Source organism: Mya arenaria, chromosome 10 (assembly GCF_026914265.1).
Source record: "Mya arenaria isolate MELC-2E11 chromosome 10, ASM2691426v1".
Taxonomy (NCBI): domain Eukaryota; kingdom Metazoa; phylum Mollusca; class Bivalvia; order Myida; family Myidae; genus Mya; species Mya arenaria.
Window position 1 is genome coordinate 73,650,439 of NC_069131.1, and position 17,800 is coordinate 73,668,238.

The window sequence follows — 17,800 nt, forward strand, 5'->3', positions numbered from 1 at the left end:
TTTGTACGTGAAGGATTTGCCATATCAAAAATCTAAAAAAAATCCGTCAACGTACAATTATTTGGACTAGTCAAAGTGTTTGATGAAACTAATCACCTTATCACACTCCGGTAATAAAACGAAAGCGGTGCTTTTTAAGCTGCATAAACTACCCTTTGTTTCATCTAAAATGGTGTAGTAAAAGACGCGTTAGCTTTGTTTTAAATCTTCATTCGAAGCTAAATCTTGCCTTCCGACGTATCATATATGACGTAATTTAGAAGATTTAGACAAAAGAAAGGCAATCAATCAGTTCCATAATTTTTGACTAGCATGAGTTGTCGTTCTTACATTTATACTCGACTGCGGCAAAGAAGGATATTGGGCGCAACATAGGTAGGAAATACCAAGAAAAACATAACTACGGTCGAATAACAAACTAGACAGAGACAAATCGAACAAATAATTGTTTTGTTTTTTCTTTCTTATCGGAGTATAGGATATCTGGCTGGAGAAAATATTCTCATTTTAGTTTCTTCGTGACACTGGCCCCAGCATAATAGCTAAATCGTGTAAGGATACCCCTCGTGGGCACTGAATACTGCTTTATGTTCTATTTAGATCCTACCTTACAAGTCAGGGGCGTAACAAGACTATAATGTATGTACAGGCCCTGTTTTCTATGGAGGATCCGGTACATGCTTTCCCAGAAAATAGAGAAAATTGCAATGGGACTACTGTGATTCAATATAATAGTCAGTAAACTAAAAATGGTGAACAGAAGTTCAAGTGTTCATTTTGTTGTTTTATTTCGCTTTAAATATTTGAATATTTATGCAAAAAGCTACAGAAACAAGCTCAGTAGCAAAATGTTTAAACTTAAACATAGATCCGGTTTAGTGGCACTGGGCAAACCCCAAAGACATAGAACACAAAATCACAAACAAGAAACATGAAAGAACAGCACAAAACTCCACAAACAGCACAGTACATACATACGTACGTACGTACGTACGTACGTACATACGTACATACATACATATATATATGACCTGAGTTTAGAGAACAATTTTTAATCTGCACACCAGGTCTTCTCATATAAATGTAAAACACGGACGGCTGCCAGAGTTGCTATGTGTTATTTTTTTTTGTAAATGTAATATTGTTTAGCTGTGGCATGTGAACAATGTGTAAACTCGAACAGTCCCGAGACAGGTGAAGCCTCGTTGTCTGTAATATTATCCATAATTCTGGTTTAATTACACAATTATAATGAAAATGCACATGTTTAAATACAAAGGCAATGACAATATGGTATTCAGTTACTAAAAATGCATTCATAAACACTTACACTTTGCATCTTTTGCATAAGTTAATCCTAATGTATGTAGATAATTTTTATCTTAATATTATGTTTACTTTAAGCGATTTAATATTGGAATAAGTGTGTGCCAACTTCAATAAAACAAAGGCACAGATTTATCCTATATCGAACATTGGGTCCCGGGTCTAGGCAGTACAAGGCTTGGGTAATAACACTTACAACAGATGCGCGTTATCTTTCCGCTAGATATAAATAGCGTTCTGTCTTGGCTATGAAAGAAAAGTTGAGTATGGACGCGTGGAGTCGCCAAAACAAAAATGGCCAAAGATTACGAGGCGGCTTTTTATATGGACTACTTGAATAAATATGATATAAAAATGAATAAGAATGATAGAGATGATACAGGTGCTCGTTCTTTGCATATAATTTGACTTAACATTACACTGTATCCCTAACATTCATCTAGATTAATATATTTCAAGCATAAAGTTAAGATGAGTTTTGCCTTAAATCGTGTTATTTATCTTATTAGCATTTGTACATTAATAAGAATTTTGGGTATATAGTATAATTGTAATTATTTTTTTATGATATTTTTGCAAGTGCAGGTGCAGTCAACAATAGAATAATTATTTACAACTTTTTAATCTAATATGCATGTGTTTTATAAGATCAGAAGCAAGTTGTGACATTTGACACGATTCTTATTTGATAAGAAATCAGTTTCATACGTTAAAGTCCCAGAATTTGAAATTGAGAGTCACAACAGTGCGTATAAAACTATGCTAGAGTGTCAGATAATGTCTGATAAAACCCCGATGTCCACAAGATGCTTTGTTAAACAGAAATGTATGGAAATGTTTGGAAATGTACAACGGTATCACTGACTCGAATACTCATTCTCAGTTCATATGGGCGCTAAATTTAAAATATACTTTCGGTTTGTTGAATGTTAAATGTAATTGCGATAAATAAATATGAATATCTTTTCTGGGTTAATGAAATATCAAGAGGGTTAAGAGAAGTTATTTGTATATAGATACGATTTGATAAAAAATATTGGGTCTTTAAGAAAGTGACGTGATATGCAAATTAGGCTTTGACTTTGTGCATGCTTAATTCAGAATAACCTTTCGATTGTGTTGCATGTGTGTTTTTGCAATATATGCATTTTTATCAAACTGGGGGCTTAACAATGTAAAAAAGGTTTTAAAAAGGGAAGTGATCTGGATGTGCATACACTTAGAAAAGTTTACACTTCTTAAACATGCTGGGCATTGAAAAGCTTTGAAACATTTAATGCTGCACTCTCACGGATATACCATTTTTGCAACTTTATATATTTTTGTCTTGGAATGAGCAAATTTTTGCGTAATTATCTGCAAAACAATGATAAAAGATGTCATCGCAGATTTGCATATTTCCGTTCGAAAATTATTGCTTTATGGCTTAAACCGTTACTAACATAATTTTTTTAACTTAAATATAAAGATCTGCGATCTAATTTTATGTCAGCATTTTTATTTAACTGGTTTCCATGGAATTTCGGAAACATTTGCTCGTTCCAAGACAAAAAATAAAAAAAGTGTCAAAACGTTCGATCTGTGAGAGTGCTGCTCTAACATGAACCTATTCATACAATTTTGTTTCCCATCCGATGTTACGGAATAAACTGTTTTTGTTGGAATACAAGACAAATGTGTGACTCTAGATGGTCTTAAGTTATGAAGAATATGTCTGTACATTCACATTTTTCGGTAAAATGTCTAAAATTGAACTCATGAAGGCTGTTGAAAATAACAATGAATTGAAATTTAGCTTATTTTAACATTTTAATATGTTAACATGATGTTTGTCAAATTTATTTATCTTTTTTTTCATATCAAATATTTTGAATCTGTTATATTATTTTTATTACAAACATGTATTCTGTATTCTCACTGAGATGTTTTTGCAGATGAAGAGCTGATTGGATTTCTTATTACAATTTTTAGGGTTATGGTTTTCTTTGGTTTAGTAATTCAACGAATGTTTAAAAATGATTTGCAATCATATTAAGAAGGCTTTGGTACTTAAAATTCTAGTAATAAATGCAATAACTCTTGCTTTTAATACCCTTCTGTGCGATCAATATGGTTATGTAGCAAAATTGTTCAATTTCCGTTTGTTACACATTCTTCAGATTCACTTGTGTTATTCATGAAATGCAAAGTTGCTCTATTTGAGTTCAAATAAGAAAAGAACTCAATTTTTGATCGTGCAGTTTAGATATTTCAATATATTTTCTCACTTACATAGTGCAGTCAATATCTATCTACTGATGACACCATCAATTCTCAGTCATTATTATTGTGGTAATATTGAGCTTGTTTACTGATCTTATCATGCATATTGGGGTCAAACATTTGGTAACGACCTTTTACCAAGTAAAAATAACAATTTAATCGTTTTCTACGTTAAACAATTATCCTGTATTGACACACACACACATAGATTTATAATCTGGTTCCGAAAATCAGTACTGACGGCATTGTTTATTTGAATATTGCGTTTCGATTGGATTAGTGGGACCTCATTTAACCAATGTTATATCAAGCTTCAAAAATCAGCTACTTTTTCTTCAAACGTAGTCATTTACATTTGGTTACGAACAAATATTCAATTGCAGAAGTAACTGCTTATTTTACATAGCAATGATTCTTTATTTTAAATGTAAATATAAGTATTGATCGCAGAAAGAATGTGATTAATCCTTTAAGGTTCCTAAAAACTCTTCAGTTATAATGTTAAATTAAAAGTTGATAAATACCTAGTGACCAAATGTTTATTAGTATTGTTTCGTTGTAATATCCAGCTATGAATAATGGCATCTTTGCAAAAGTAATTGTTTAAACCTGTTAAAATTATACCCATGTAAATCAACAAAGCAGATAATGGTACTGCAATTTAAAAATTGTTGCTGTACTTTACACCTACAAAGGGTTCTAATACATACTATGTTAAGTGTGATGAACGTTTAACCTTCAACATATTTTAACAATATATAATCGATCAATAAAACATAATTACTATGCTTTTTTTGTTTTTGATATGTTAGTCATAAAACAGTCTTTTTTTTGTTTGTACAGGATTTTACAGTTGGCCAATTTCATTTTTAAAATTATTTAAGGAAAATGTCGCAAAATAATGGTGTATTTTTCTTTAGATTTAAAACGTCTAGCAGGAGTGCCACTCACCCAATCTCTTAATGGGGGTTTTGACAATCGATAACTACAGCTCCTACTGGGGGCTTTTGAGTGTCGCTCACTCCACCTCCTACTGGGGACCTTTGAGTGTCGACCACTCCATCTCTTACTTGGGGCCTTTCAGTGTCTCTCACTCGATCTTCTATTGTGGGCCTTTCAGTGTCGCTCACACCATCTCCTAATGGGGGGCCTTTCAGTGTCGCTCACTCCATCTCCTAATGGGAGCCTTTGAATGACACTCACTCCATCTCCTACTGTAGGCCTTTGAGTGTCGCTCACTCCACCTTCTAATGGGTGCCTTTGAGTGTCGCTCACACCATCTCCTAATGGGTGCCTTTGAGTGTCGCTCACTCCACCTCCTAATGGGTGCCTTTGCGTGTCGCTCACTCCATCTCCTACTGGGGGCCTTTGAATGTTGCCCACTCTATCTCCTACTGGGGGCCTTTGAGTGTTGTTCACTCCATTTCCTACTGGGAGCATTTGAGTGGCGCTAATTCAATCTCCTACTGTTTTTTTAGTATTCCTTTTGTATGTATATGGCATTTGTACGAGTGAAGGATTATTCTGGGCTTTTTAGAATATGGCCCATGGTTTATAAACTAACTGGATATTTCATGTTTCATCATATACTGTTTTGAGTTGTATTTTATTATAATGTTATTCATTATGCAATGTAATATAACAGCTTTATTATTCTATACGATCCAAGAAAGTCATGCGAAAACGCGTTTAGATATCATTTACAAGTGGTATACAATTTTGGAAAATGTTACCTGTTACCTAACCTTATACCTTGGTTAAATATTATTCATTGACCTTAACTAGCGTCAAAATATGTTTAATAATAATACAGGTCAAAACCACGGAGTTAAAGTTGGAAACATTTGTTTTGATTATTATAAATAGAACCTCATTTAAATATCTCAAAACTCCTCGAAATAAGAATCACCACAAACTATACATAAACAAAAATAGTGTGCTAAGTTTGATCGTGATGTAAGAGTGTTCGGGAATTTTGGGTCTGTAATTTGCGTTAGGTACTTAGTTCTGCAATGTTTGTATAGTGGTAATGGGTTGCAAGGAACATTATGAAATGCCAAAGTCGAGGTTAAAAACTAAAGTTAGTTGAACAGCCTTGTTAAAATTGGCTTATGGATGTTTCAAGATCCACTTTCTTCCACAAACTTGACGAATGAAACGGTCTGTTAGACAGTGCCGCTGAGAACATACAATCCTGCCATTTTCAGACGGGACACGTGGATCGGTTCTTCGAAATTTCAAACAAGATTTAATCCTAATTGACGTTGAAGGTCTTTGACAACGTTGATGCCGCAAATGCAAAGCATGGTGCTCCGCCATTCTTTACAATATAGTTTTGTTGTTGTCAAATCATGAAGGTGACCTAACTGTTGTCGGCATTTGAACATAAACAGAGGAGGGTTATTTTGTAAATGTTAACGTCTTACCAAAATATGTGCGCTAGGGATAGACAAGAATGTTATTTGAAATCAATTATTTCGAAGTTGGTATCAGAGTTACGAGCTAATGATATTGCATATGATATAAAACTAGAAGAATCGGACTTAATAATATACAAATATGTGTCGCAATACTTTTTGCTGAGCATATATTGATTCATATGCAATCGATTGCCGCACCTTTTCTGCATTGCGTATTATTGTATATGCATGCTATATTGGTTTGATGTCTAGAGATATCTGCATTGATATATAAGCGATGAGGGTTGTTGTAACATTATTCAAGCACAAATGTTAGAAGAATGCTTAGAGCGCCATTGAATGAATAATAAAACAAGAAGAATGATAATGGCAATTCATTTCACCACACTTCCTATCTACATAAGTACATTTTCTGTGCTTTTGCTTTTGTTTTTCACTTAATATGATTTTTAGTTATCATAGTATTTTTTGTAGTACTAAATGGTTTTCATTCGTTTGCAATCTACGTCTAAAGGAGTGTGTTTTGTACTTGACTTTCTATATAGGTAGCATTAATACTTTTTGGTCTTCACTTCTTAAATATTATAATCAGCACAGTTTATTTTGTGTTGTTAAGTGGGTTTCATTCGTAAGTATACTTCGTATAAATGAGAAAATTGTGAACATGAATACCAGTTATAACAACCATGCCTGTAGATGTATGTACTTTTTGTTAATGGCATAGGTTCTCGATCTAAGCGCGAAGAAGTTCTAAGCTGGTTAAAAACAAATAACTTTTCAATATGCTTGCTACAAGAAATACATTTTTCACATACAGTAAATAATGTTGATGACTGGAAGAAACCTTGGGCAGGCCAGTGCTTTCTTAGTGGAGACAGTACAAATAGTAAGGGCGTGGGAATTTTCTTAAATACAAACATCAATTACACAGTTGAAGAATATAAAGAAATAATACCAGGCCGATTACAGCTTCTAAATATCAAAATAAATGATATGAGTATAATAGTTATTAATGTTTATGGTCCGAATTCAGATGATTTAGAATTTATACAAACTTTAGAAGAACATATTGACCTCTACAAGGATAAAACTCTTTTAATAGGTGGTGATTTTAATACTGTTTTAGACCCTAAAGTTGATAAAGTTAACGGCAACATAATGACGCATAAAAATTGCAGGAGACAGCTTAATATGATACTAGAAAGTTATGATATGTGTGATATATGGCGCGTCAAAAATAAAGACAAACGGAGGTACATATGGCACTCTAATAGAAAACCAACAATTTTTTGTAGACTTGATTACTTTTTGGCATCAAATGAACTCTTCAATAAAGTTATCGCATGCAAAATAAAACCCGGTTCTAAATCTGACCACCCACTAGTAAGCATACAAATTAATTTAAATGAAAATAACCGAGGTCCAGGATATTTTAAATTTAATGACTCAATCCTTGCAGATAACAACTTTCAAAATCAAATTAAGCGATGTATAACAGAGATCGTAGAATTAAATAGAGAATCAAACCCAAATACCCTATGGGAAATAATTAAAGGCCGCATCCGTGATGAATCTATAAAGTATTCAAGCAATAAAAAGAAAACAACAATAGAACATGAAAAAGAAATTTTGAAAAGCATTACTAAAATTGAACAAGAACTTCTGGAATCGAACAACGCCGAAATACTGGATAAACTTAATCAAGAAAAAGAAAAACTCGATAAAATCAATGAAGAAAAAATAAAAGGTATATTACAACGGTCTAAAGCAGAATGGATAGAAGGTTTTGGAAAGAACACAAAATATTTCGCTAATTTAGAAAAGAAACGTGCACAGCATAAAACAATCACACAATTGAATATTGATGAAAATATTGAAACTGATAAACATAAAATATTAGAGTATGTAAAGTCGTATTATGAATCTTTATACAGACAGGACGAAAATATAGAAGAATCTATTAATTCACGATTTCTGACAAACATTACAAACACTATTACTGAAGAAAACATGCATTCCGAACATTTATCAGAAACTGAATGCTATAATGCTCTTAAAGATATGAAACTTGATAAAAGCCCAGGGTCTGACGGTTCGACTGCAGAATTTTACAAAACGTTTTGGAATGAAATAGAATCTTATCTAAAAGCCTCACTCAATTTTTTATTAAACAACGACAATCTTACTCAGCTACAAAAACAAAGCGTCATAACACTTCTTCCAAAAAAAAAGACAAGGACACAAGTAACATCAATAACTGGAGACCTATTTCCTTATTAAACATTGACTATAAAATAGCTTCAAAAGCAATTGCTAATAGGATAAAACCCCTGCTAAATAATATTATCGGTACTGAACCAACAGGATTTATAAAAGGAAGATATATTGGGGAAAATGTTCGTATTTTACAAGAAGCTATTAATTTTGTAAATGAAAATGATATAAATGGCCTCATATTTTTTCAGACTTTAACAAAGCATTCGACAGCTTAGATCACAAATTTATGTTTGAATGTCTTAGAAAATTTATTTTCAGTGAAAATATAATTAAATGGGTTCGATTATTTTATAAAAATGCAATGGCTTGTGTTACCAACAACGGTTATCTTTCTGACTTTTTCAACATTAAAAAAGATGTACGCCAAGGATGCCCGTTATCTACGTACTTATTCCTTATCTGTATAGAAGCGCTTGCTGTTGAAATCAATACAATCAAAAATATTAAAGGTATAAATATACATAATACAGAACTGAAACAAACCTTATTTGCTGATGATGCCAGTTTCTTTATGGATGGAACACAAAAATCTTTCGAAATGCTTATGATTAGTAAACGATTTTGGAAAAGTTTCAGGGTTAACATTAAATAAAGCTAAATGTGCAGTTTTACGATTAGGTCCACTTAAATACGCTGACATACCGTTTTGTTAGAAATATAATTGGCAAATCACCCAAACATCTGCGCTAGGCATTACATTTACCAATTGCACAGTTGAGATTGAAAAAGTAAACTTCACTGATAAGATTTTAGAATTTGAGGCATGTCTTGAAAAATGGAAAAAAATGGAATCTTTCGTTACTTGGCAAAATCACTGTTAATCAAAACTTTTGCGTTCCCAAAACTTCTGTTCCCACTAACTGTCTTTGAAACACCATCTGAGACATGTTTAAAAATGATACAAAACAAAATGTACAAATTCTTATGGAATGGAAAACCCGATAAAATATCAAGAAATCAAAAAATTCAAGAATATGAAAATGGTGGTTTAAAAATGCTCAATATATCTATTTTTGTCAGGGCAATTAAAGCAAGCTGGGTAAAAGGAATTGTTTTAAACAAACAATCTATATGGGTTAAATTATATATGCAATTGACCAAACAGTTTGGACAAGATCTAATTTTTAAAAGTTGTATGGATCCGAAAAGCACTCAAAATCTTAAATTAAAATCTGTTTTTCTCACAGAAGTCATACAATCATGGGCATCGTTTACATATAAGACGGATACTGCGACCGTAGCAAAAGAAAATATATGGACAAGCAGCAAAATAAAACTCCCTAATAATAAAACATTTTTTTTTACAAAGAATGGCATAATAGGGGTCTAAAATATGTCGAACATTTGTATGACTACAGAAAAAAAACTTTTTATGACTTTAACGACTTATCGAGACTATACGATCTTGGTACACATGATTTTTTGAAATACCATGCTTTAATCAGCAGTATTCCTGATGACTGGAAAACCCAGTTGAAAAATGAAGGCATATCATATAACACACCAACTTACTTTGTAGATAAAATGGAGGAAAATACAAAAATTAGTAAAATAGTCTACAAGAATCTTATTACACAACTTAAACCTGATAATAGAACTCGAGAAGATAACTGGGAATCTCAATTTGATCTTAACTCTATACAATGGAAAAATGTGTACACACAGGCGCTCAAACTAACAATAGATACGAAACTTCAGGAATTCCAATATAAATACATAATGAATATCCTTCCAAACAATGATAAGCTTGACACGTACAATATTGTTGCATCAAGGTTGCTGTGATTTTTGTGTAATGAACATCGACTCAAACATCCATATGTTTTGGGAATGTCATATTTCGCAGACGTTTTGGGGTGAATTTAGAACATTCATAACAAATTCATTCAATGAAGTGAGCTTTAGAGAACTATCATATAAAACCATTACTTTTGTGAACAAATAAGTATTGATCCATATTTTATGATACTTCTAGGAAAATATTTCATTTTTAAATCAAAATGTGAAGGAAAAATACCAACATGTGCCATATTTGTCCAATATCTCAATAAACGACTAAAAATAGAGAAAACAATAGCAACAATGGAGAATAAAATCAACACCTATAATAAACGATGGCAACAATTAGAACACTTATTATCTTAGTAAAACAGCTCCAGTATATGGTAGTATTGTAAAGCGCATTTGAATGAAATATCAACCAAAGAACTGTACTTAATAAGCTCCATTTTTTTTTAAAGCAAGTAGGTTTTTTAAAGTAAGTAGGTGTTACGCTAATAGGAGTTTTCAAACAAAGGGTTAGATCAATATTTATTTGTTCACATTGATATTATTTAGTATAACGGTTTGTATTAAATGGTATACATATATAATTATGTCATTTATAAATGTTTGTATGAATGAACATTTGGGCAATAAAAAAAACACCAGAATATCACAAGCCCTAACAGACACTCGACTGAAGACAGATACATGATACCACAAGGCCTAACAGACACTCGCATGAAGACGGACACATAATATTACAAAGTCTAATAGAAACTTCTGAAGACGGACACATATTATCACAATGCCTAACTGACACTCGACTGAAGACGGACCCATAATATCACAATGCCTAACTGACACTCGACCGAAGACGGACCCATAATATCACAAGGTCAAACAGACACCCGACTTTAGACGGACACATAATATCACAAGCCCTAAAAGACACTCGACTGAAGACGGACACATATTATCAAAATGCCTAATATACACTCAACTAAAGACGGACACATAATATCACAAGGCCTAACAGACACTCATCTGAAGACGGACACATAATATCACAAGGCCTAACAGACACTCGACCGAAGACGGACACATAATATCACAATGCCTAACAGACACTCATCTAAAGACGGACACATAATATCACAAGGCCTAACAGACACTCAACTGAAGACGGACACATAATATCACAATGCCTAACAGACACTCGACCGAAGACGGACACATAATATCACAATGCATAACAGACACTCGAACGAAGACGGACACATAATATCACAATGCCTAACTGACACTCGACTGAAGCCAGATACATAATATCACAAGCCCTAACAGACACTCACATGAAGACGGACACATATTATCACAATGCCTAACTGACACTCGACTGAAGATGGACGCATATTATTAAAATGCCTAACTGATACTCGGCTGAAGATGGACGCATATTATTACAATGCCTAACTGACACTCGGATGAAGACGGACACATATTATCACAATGCCTAACAGACACTCGACTGAAGATGGACACATATTATCACAATGCCTAACAGACACTGGACTGAAGAGAGATACATAATATCGCAAGGCCTAATTGACACTCAACTGAAGACGGACACATAACATCACACGGTCTAATTGACACTCAACTGAAGACGGACACATAACATCACACGGCCTTACAGACACTCACCTAAAGACGGACACATAACATCAAAAGGCCTAACAGACACTCAACTGAAGACAGATACATAATATCACAAGGCCTAACAGACACTCAACTGAATATGGAAACATACTATCACAAGGCCTAACAGACACTCAATTAAAGACGGACACATAATATCACAAGGCCTAACAGACACTCAACTGAATATGGGCACATAATATCACAAGGCCAAACAGACACTCAACTGAATATGGACTCATAATATCACAAGGCCTAACAGACACTCAACTAAAGACGGACACATAATATCACAAGGCCTAACAGACACTCAACTAAAGACGGACACATAATGTCACAAGGCATAACAGACACTCATCTAAAGACGGACACATAACATCACAAGGCCAAAAAGACACTCAACTAAAGACGGACACATAATATCACAAGGCCTAACAGACACTCAACTGGATATGGACACATAATATAACATGGCCTAACAGACATTAACCTGAAGATGGACACATAACATCACAAGGCCTTACAGACACTCAACTAAAGACGGACACATAACATCAAAATGCCAAACAGACACTCGACTGAAGACGGACACATATTATCGCAAGGCCAAAATGACACCCGACTGAAGCCTGACACATAACTTCACAAGGCCTAACAGACACTTATTGAAAGAACATGGCCTAACAGACAATCAATGGAAAACAGACACATTACATCACTATGCCTAATTGTAAATCAATGTAATACGGACACCTATCATTACAAAACAAACACTTATTGAAAGAACAAGGCCTAACAGACAATCAATGGAACACGGACACATTAAATCACTATGCCTAATGGTAAATCAATGTAATACGGAGACCTAACATTACAAAGCCTAACAGACACTCAATGAAAGACGGACACATACCACAGCAAGGCCTAACATACACTAATTGGAAGACGGACATATAACATCACTATGCCTAATTGGAAATCAATGTAACACGGACACCTAACATTAAAATGCCTAGCATACACTCAATAAAAGACGGACACATACCATCGCAAAGCTTAACATACTCTCAAAAGAGGACGGACATATAACGGACACTTAAATGCCTAACTGACAACGTAATACGGACACTTCATTATACATTGCTTAACAGATACGCAATTTAATACGGACACATAACATTACAATGTCTAACTGGTGCAATGTAACATGCATTCCATGGACGACTAATAAATAACTTTACAATGCCTATTGAAAGACGGATACAAAATATTATAATTCCTAACTGACACTCAAAGGCATACGGACACATAACATTACAATTCCTGACTGACACTCAATGTAATACGGCCATATAACACTGCAATGCCTAACGAAATTCAACAGAAGTTGAACGCATGCCGTCGCAAGGCCTGGCATAAATTAAACAGAATATGAGCACATACCATCACACGGCCTAACGTATTCAACGGAAGTTGAACGCATGCCATCGCAAGGCTTGGCATAAATTAAACGGGAGATAGGAACATACCATCACACTGCCTAGCAGAAATGTATTAGTAGATGAGCACATACCATCACAAGGCCTAACAAAAATTCAACGGAAGATGCACAAACCATCACAAGACCGATCAGAAATTCGACAGAAGTAGAGCACATACCATCACAAGGCCTATCAGAAATTCGACCGAAGTTGAGAACATACCATCACAATGCCTACAGGAACTTCAACGGAAGTTGAGCACATACCATCAAAAGGCCTAACAAAAATCAAAGGAAGTTGAGCACATTCAACGGTAGATAAGTACATATCATCACAAGGCCTGACATAAATTCAATGGAAGATGATCATACCATCACAAGGCCTGACATACATTCAATGGAAGATGCACATACCATCACAAGGCCTTGCAAAAATGTATTGGAAGATGAGCACAAACCATCACAATGCCTAACAGAAATTCAATGGAAGATCAGCACATACTATCACATAGCCTGACATACATTCAACGGAAGGTGAGCACATACTATCACAATGCATGACATACAGTCAATGGAAGGTGAGCACTTACTATCACAATGCCTGACATAAATTAAACGAAAGATGAGCACATACTATCACAATGCCTGACATACATTCAACGGAAGGTGAGCACATACTATAACAATGCCTGACATACATTCAACGGAAGGTGAGAACATACTATCACATTGCCTGACATAAATTAAACGAAAGGTGAGCACATACTATCACAATGCCTGACATACATTCAACGGAAGGTGAGCACATACTATCACAATGCCTGACATACATTCAACGGAAGGTAAGCACATACTATCAAAATGCCTGACATAAATTCAACGGAAGGTGAGCACATACTATCAAAATGCATGACATAAATTAAAAGAAAGGTGAGCACATATCATCACAATGCATAACATACACGCAACGGAAAACAGACACGTCACGTCATAATACTAATACTAATACATAATCTGACAGTCAGCATGTATATTCAAATTCAGGCAGTTGAAATGCAGATAAAGAAATTTAATTTCTTAAGAATTTATTTTGAAAATGTGTTTAAATCATAATGAACATAAATAAACGTCCTCACAAGCGAAAATTTATCTTGTAAATTATAATGGACATCCCTTGGTTTGAAACATCGATTGCAACACCATATGGTGAAACAAAAACATCTTCATATTTTATTCAATCCTTTATATCAAATGCAGTGTTCAGTTATATTTTAACCACATATACAGAGTTTTAAGGAGAATATAATCATGTAAGTAGTTTGCCTGATGTAATGTGCGAAGTATTCCTTTTATTAAAACAATGTATACTTTAGAGTGATTCTACCTATGGCAATTACGGTAGACAACTAGATTTGTGAATAAATTATACTTTAATGTTGACTGACGTACTTGCTATTTTCATTTTCAATGTAATGTATGCTATCCTTATTTTATGGGTTAAGCCCAACATTTATTCGTCAAGTTATGTATTTGACCAGTGCAATTGAATTGCAGCAACGATTAATCACGAAATTAACACGATGTCCTCGCAGAGAATGACGTTACTTTGCACGGTTCTAATATTGTCATACGCAGTACAGTGTCTATCACTTCCGACAAAAACTTATGCAACACAGACAGATGTCGTCAACAACAAATTTGGGATGAGAGCGGGAAGATATCCAAACAATGAGGCTCCCCAAAACACTGCTACGATCAAGCGCGATTTCATTATATCGTATATTGGTCTAGGAGGAGGTGGAAGACGTTAATAGTGGATCCCTCTTCAATGACTGTCAATGTTTTCATGACCGCTGTTGTATTCGTTGTACTTTACGTGGGTCTCTCTTTTGGAATGTTTTGTATTCTTTATGCGTTTATAACTTGCTGACATGTGTGTAATTTCCTTAAAGATGGAAGTCATTCATATGAGTTATAATTCAACAAAAGGCATCCGTCAAAACAGTCAGTACGATCCAAGTTCTTTGTAAAGCTTTAATCACTGAAATATCTATGTTGTGTTTTTATGAGGCAATACATATATTGAATTGAGATCTGCTTGTTTTTGTTGTTGTTTTTATATGATATGATAGGTGTTATTTCAATGTGACAGTCCGGCAATCAAACACTGGACAACTGGTTGCATGTTAGACGCTCTACCAATGGAGCTAACTGCTCCGGATACCCCACTAACTCGCTGAATTAAGCGACTCAGTATTTTATTATAATATGATATTAATTAATACTCATTATAATATTAATGGAACATATTATCGTCATCGTCATTCTTTCAATGGTATTGTTATATCATGATTACTCTAAGATCGAAGCTATGATGTCGTAAGTTACTTTCGCACTTACCTTATCAATGAAATTTTGCATGATTTCGTTCCAAACTTAGCTGGCTTTCCAACATTTATTTGAAAAAAACCTCATGCTGTATCTCTGAACCTGCCATCCAGGGTAATGAAATAAACTCTATAGATATTTTCTTCTCAGTGCTTTGACACACTGTCTTGAACGAGCTTGTTTAAGTCATGTGGTTCCCGTGGCGGAAGTCACCCTGGTTTGGCCTGAACGACGAGTTGGATGGTCCGAACTATTAAATCTTTTACATGCACTGCGCTGAAACCTCCGTGCGCTTTCAATCCCGCTTGATATCCTTTGTGATGTCTAAAATTATATATAACGTATCACATTAACTACTTTGTTAACGATATTCTGATGGGTTAAAATAATCTCCCAAATTCGTCATTTCCGAAACGTAAATTTACTGAAGAATAAAAAAGCAAACAGTTCACAACATTTTATCTGTTTCGTAAATTATCAACCTGGATAATAATCCAACTTTAAGCAAACTCATTTTCAGCAATTTTGTTTGTTCCGGTAACATAAAGCTAAACTCAATTCATACCATAAAAATAAATTGACACGTCTTTTGCAAACATTTTCAATCACAGAAAACCGCAAATGTTTCATCTACAGTCCAGATTTCAAATTTATCTTTCATGTTGGTCACTCTCCAATATATTAAACACACGCTCAATTTTTTCTGAATGTGCTTTCTTTGCACTGTAATAATTTAAAAAACAACAACAAGACTATCATTAGAAACAATTTGTGCTACTCGATAGAGGTTACACATTTGGAAAAAGAAAGTGCAACTTGACAAATATTACTTTTCATCTAGTCTATTGGTTGTGGACAGAAGCACGCTTATCAACACTTCAGTTCAATGTTAAATGGATTTGTGTCAAGTGATTTTGAAATAAAACGAGCAGAAACCAACAATTTGGAAGAGAAGTGCAAATTGGACATATAGCAGTCACATACTGCCATTTCCCACGTAGAAATAAGAAGTACAATTAAACGTAACTGTTTAATACAAATGCTGGAAAAGTAATACTTCAGACACAATAAGTAATTCAAATAGGCAAAGGGTAATAACTTCCATTCTAAAAACAAAGATTTGGTTCTTGTTAATTTTGTCTATGTATGAGGTTTGACGTCCTAACCTTAAAGACCGGCAAACAAATTTAAATGCTATAGTCCAAATGTCAAGAATTAATATTTCAATTCCATCAGAACATTTCATGTACATTTTCAGTCTCCTCGGTGTTACGTTACTATTTGCTTACTCGCGTACTACATATTAATGAGCAACTGGTCAAGAAATACAAATACTCTTATTTTAACATTCCGTTTATAACATTTCTTATTAATCGCTGTGTTTTCACCCATACCATTGCCAATAATACACAAAAGAGGACATCAGCATAAACATTCTGGTTCATTCTTAGTTCTGTATACTTTTGTTTTGTCTTAACAAATATGATAGCAAAAAATGTTATATTATTTATAGTTTGGATTGCTTTGGATTGCTGTATTGTTGATATGCATCATATATATTCGTTACAACAACAATATTTTGAAGGATGGAAGCATGTACTTTGAGTGGACGAGCGGATGGTATGTCATAAAACCGACATAGTAAATGTTTATCAGGTATATGTATTAGTGTTTTAATGCAGATTTCTGTGCATGAATTGCCAAAGGATACCAGCTGTGTATCTCCTGAAGTATTTAAGCTTCAATTTGTATCTTTATCAGATCACCTTCTTCTCACTGAGATATGTTGTCCCAAACTATATCTGTGTATAAAACAATTGGTCTGACATAAGATCATTTCAAATCACCTCCAATCAATTCTGGACTTGCATTGCCTCAGTAAATTCAGTATTTAGACTCGATGCCATGCATTCTTTTCTAATTGTGATAACGCATACATAACACATAACATTACAATGCCTTACATACACTCATTGAACGACGGACATATCATAACAATGCCTTAATGACACTCAATGGAATACAGTCACATAATATAACAATGCCTTACTGACATCCAGTGGAATACGGAAACATAACCTCACAATGGCAAACTTAAACCACTCAATGAAAGACGGACATACAACATCACAATGGCTACTTGACCCTCAATGGCATATGGACACAAAAAATAACAAAGCCTAAC

General features: G+C 34.1%; 1 long non-coding RNA gene across 1 annotated transcript; it reads left to right on the forward strand.

The window, feature by feature from the left end:
- The first annotated feature begins 14,347 nt into the window (after window positions 1-14,347).
- LOC128206980 (uncharacterized) lies at window positions 14,348-15,320 on the forward strand. Its single transcript, XR_008256626.1, has 2 exons — window positions 14,348-14,537; window positions 14,782-15,320. It is a non-coding gene; the product is annotated as an uncharacterized LOC128206980 (long non-coding RNA).
- The last annotated feature ends 2,480 nt before the right edge of the window (window positions 15,321-17,800 follow it).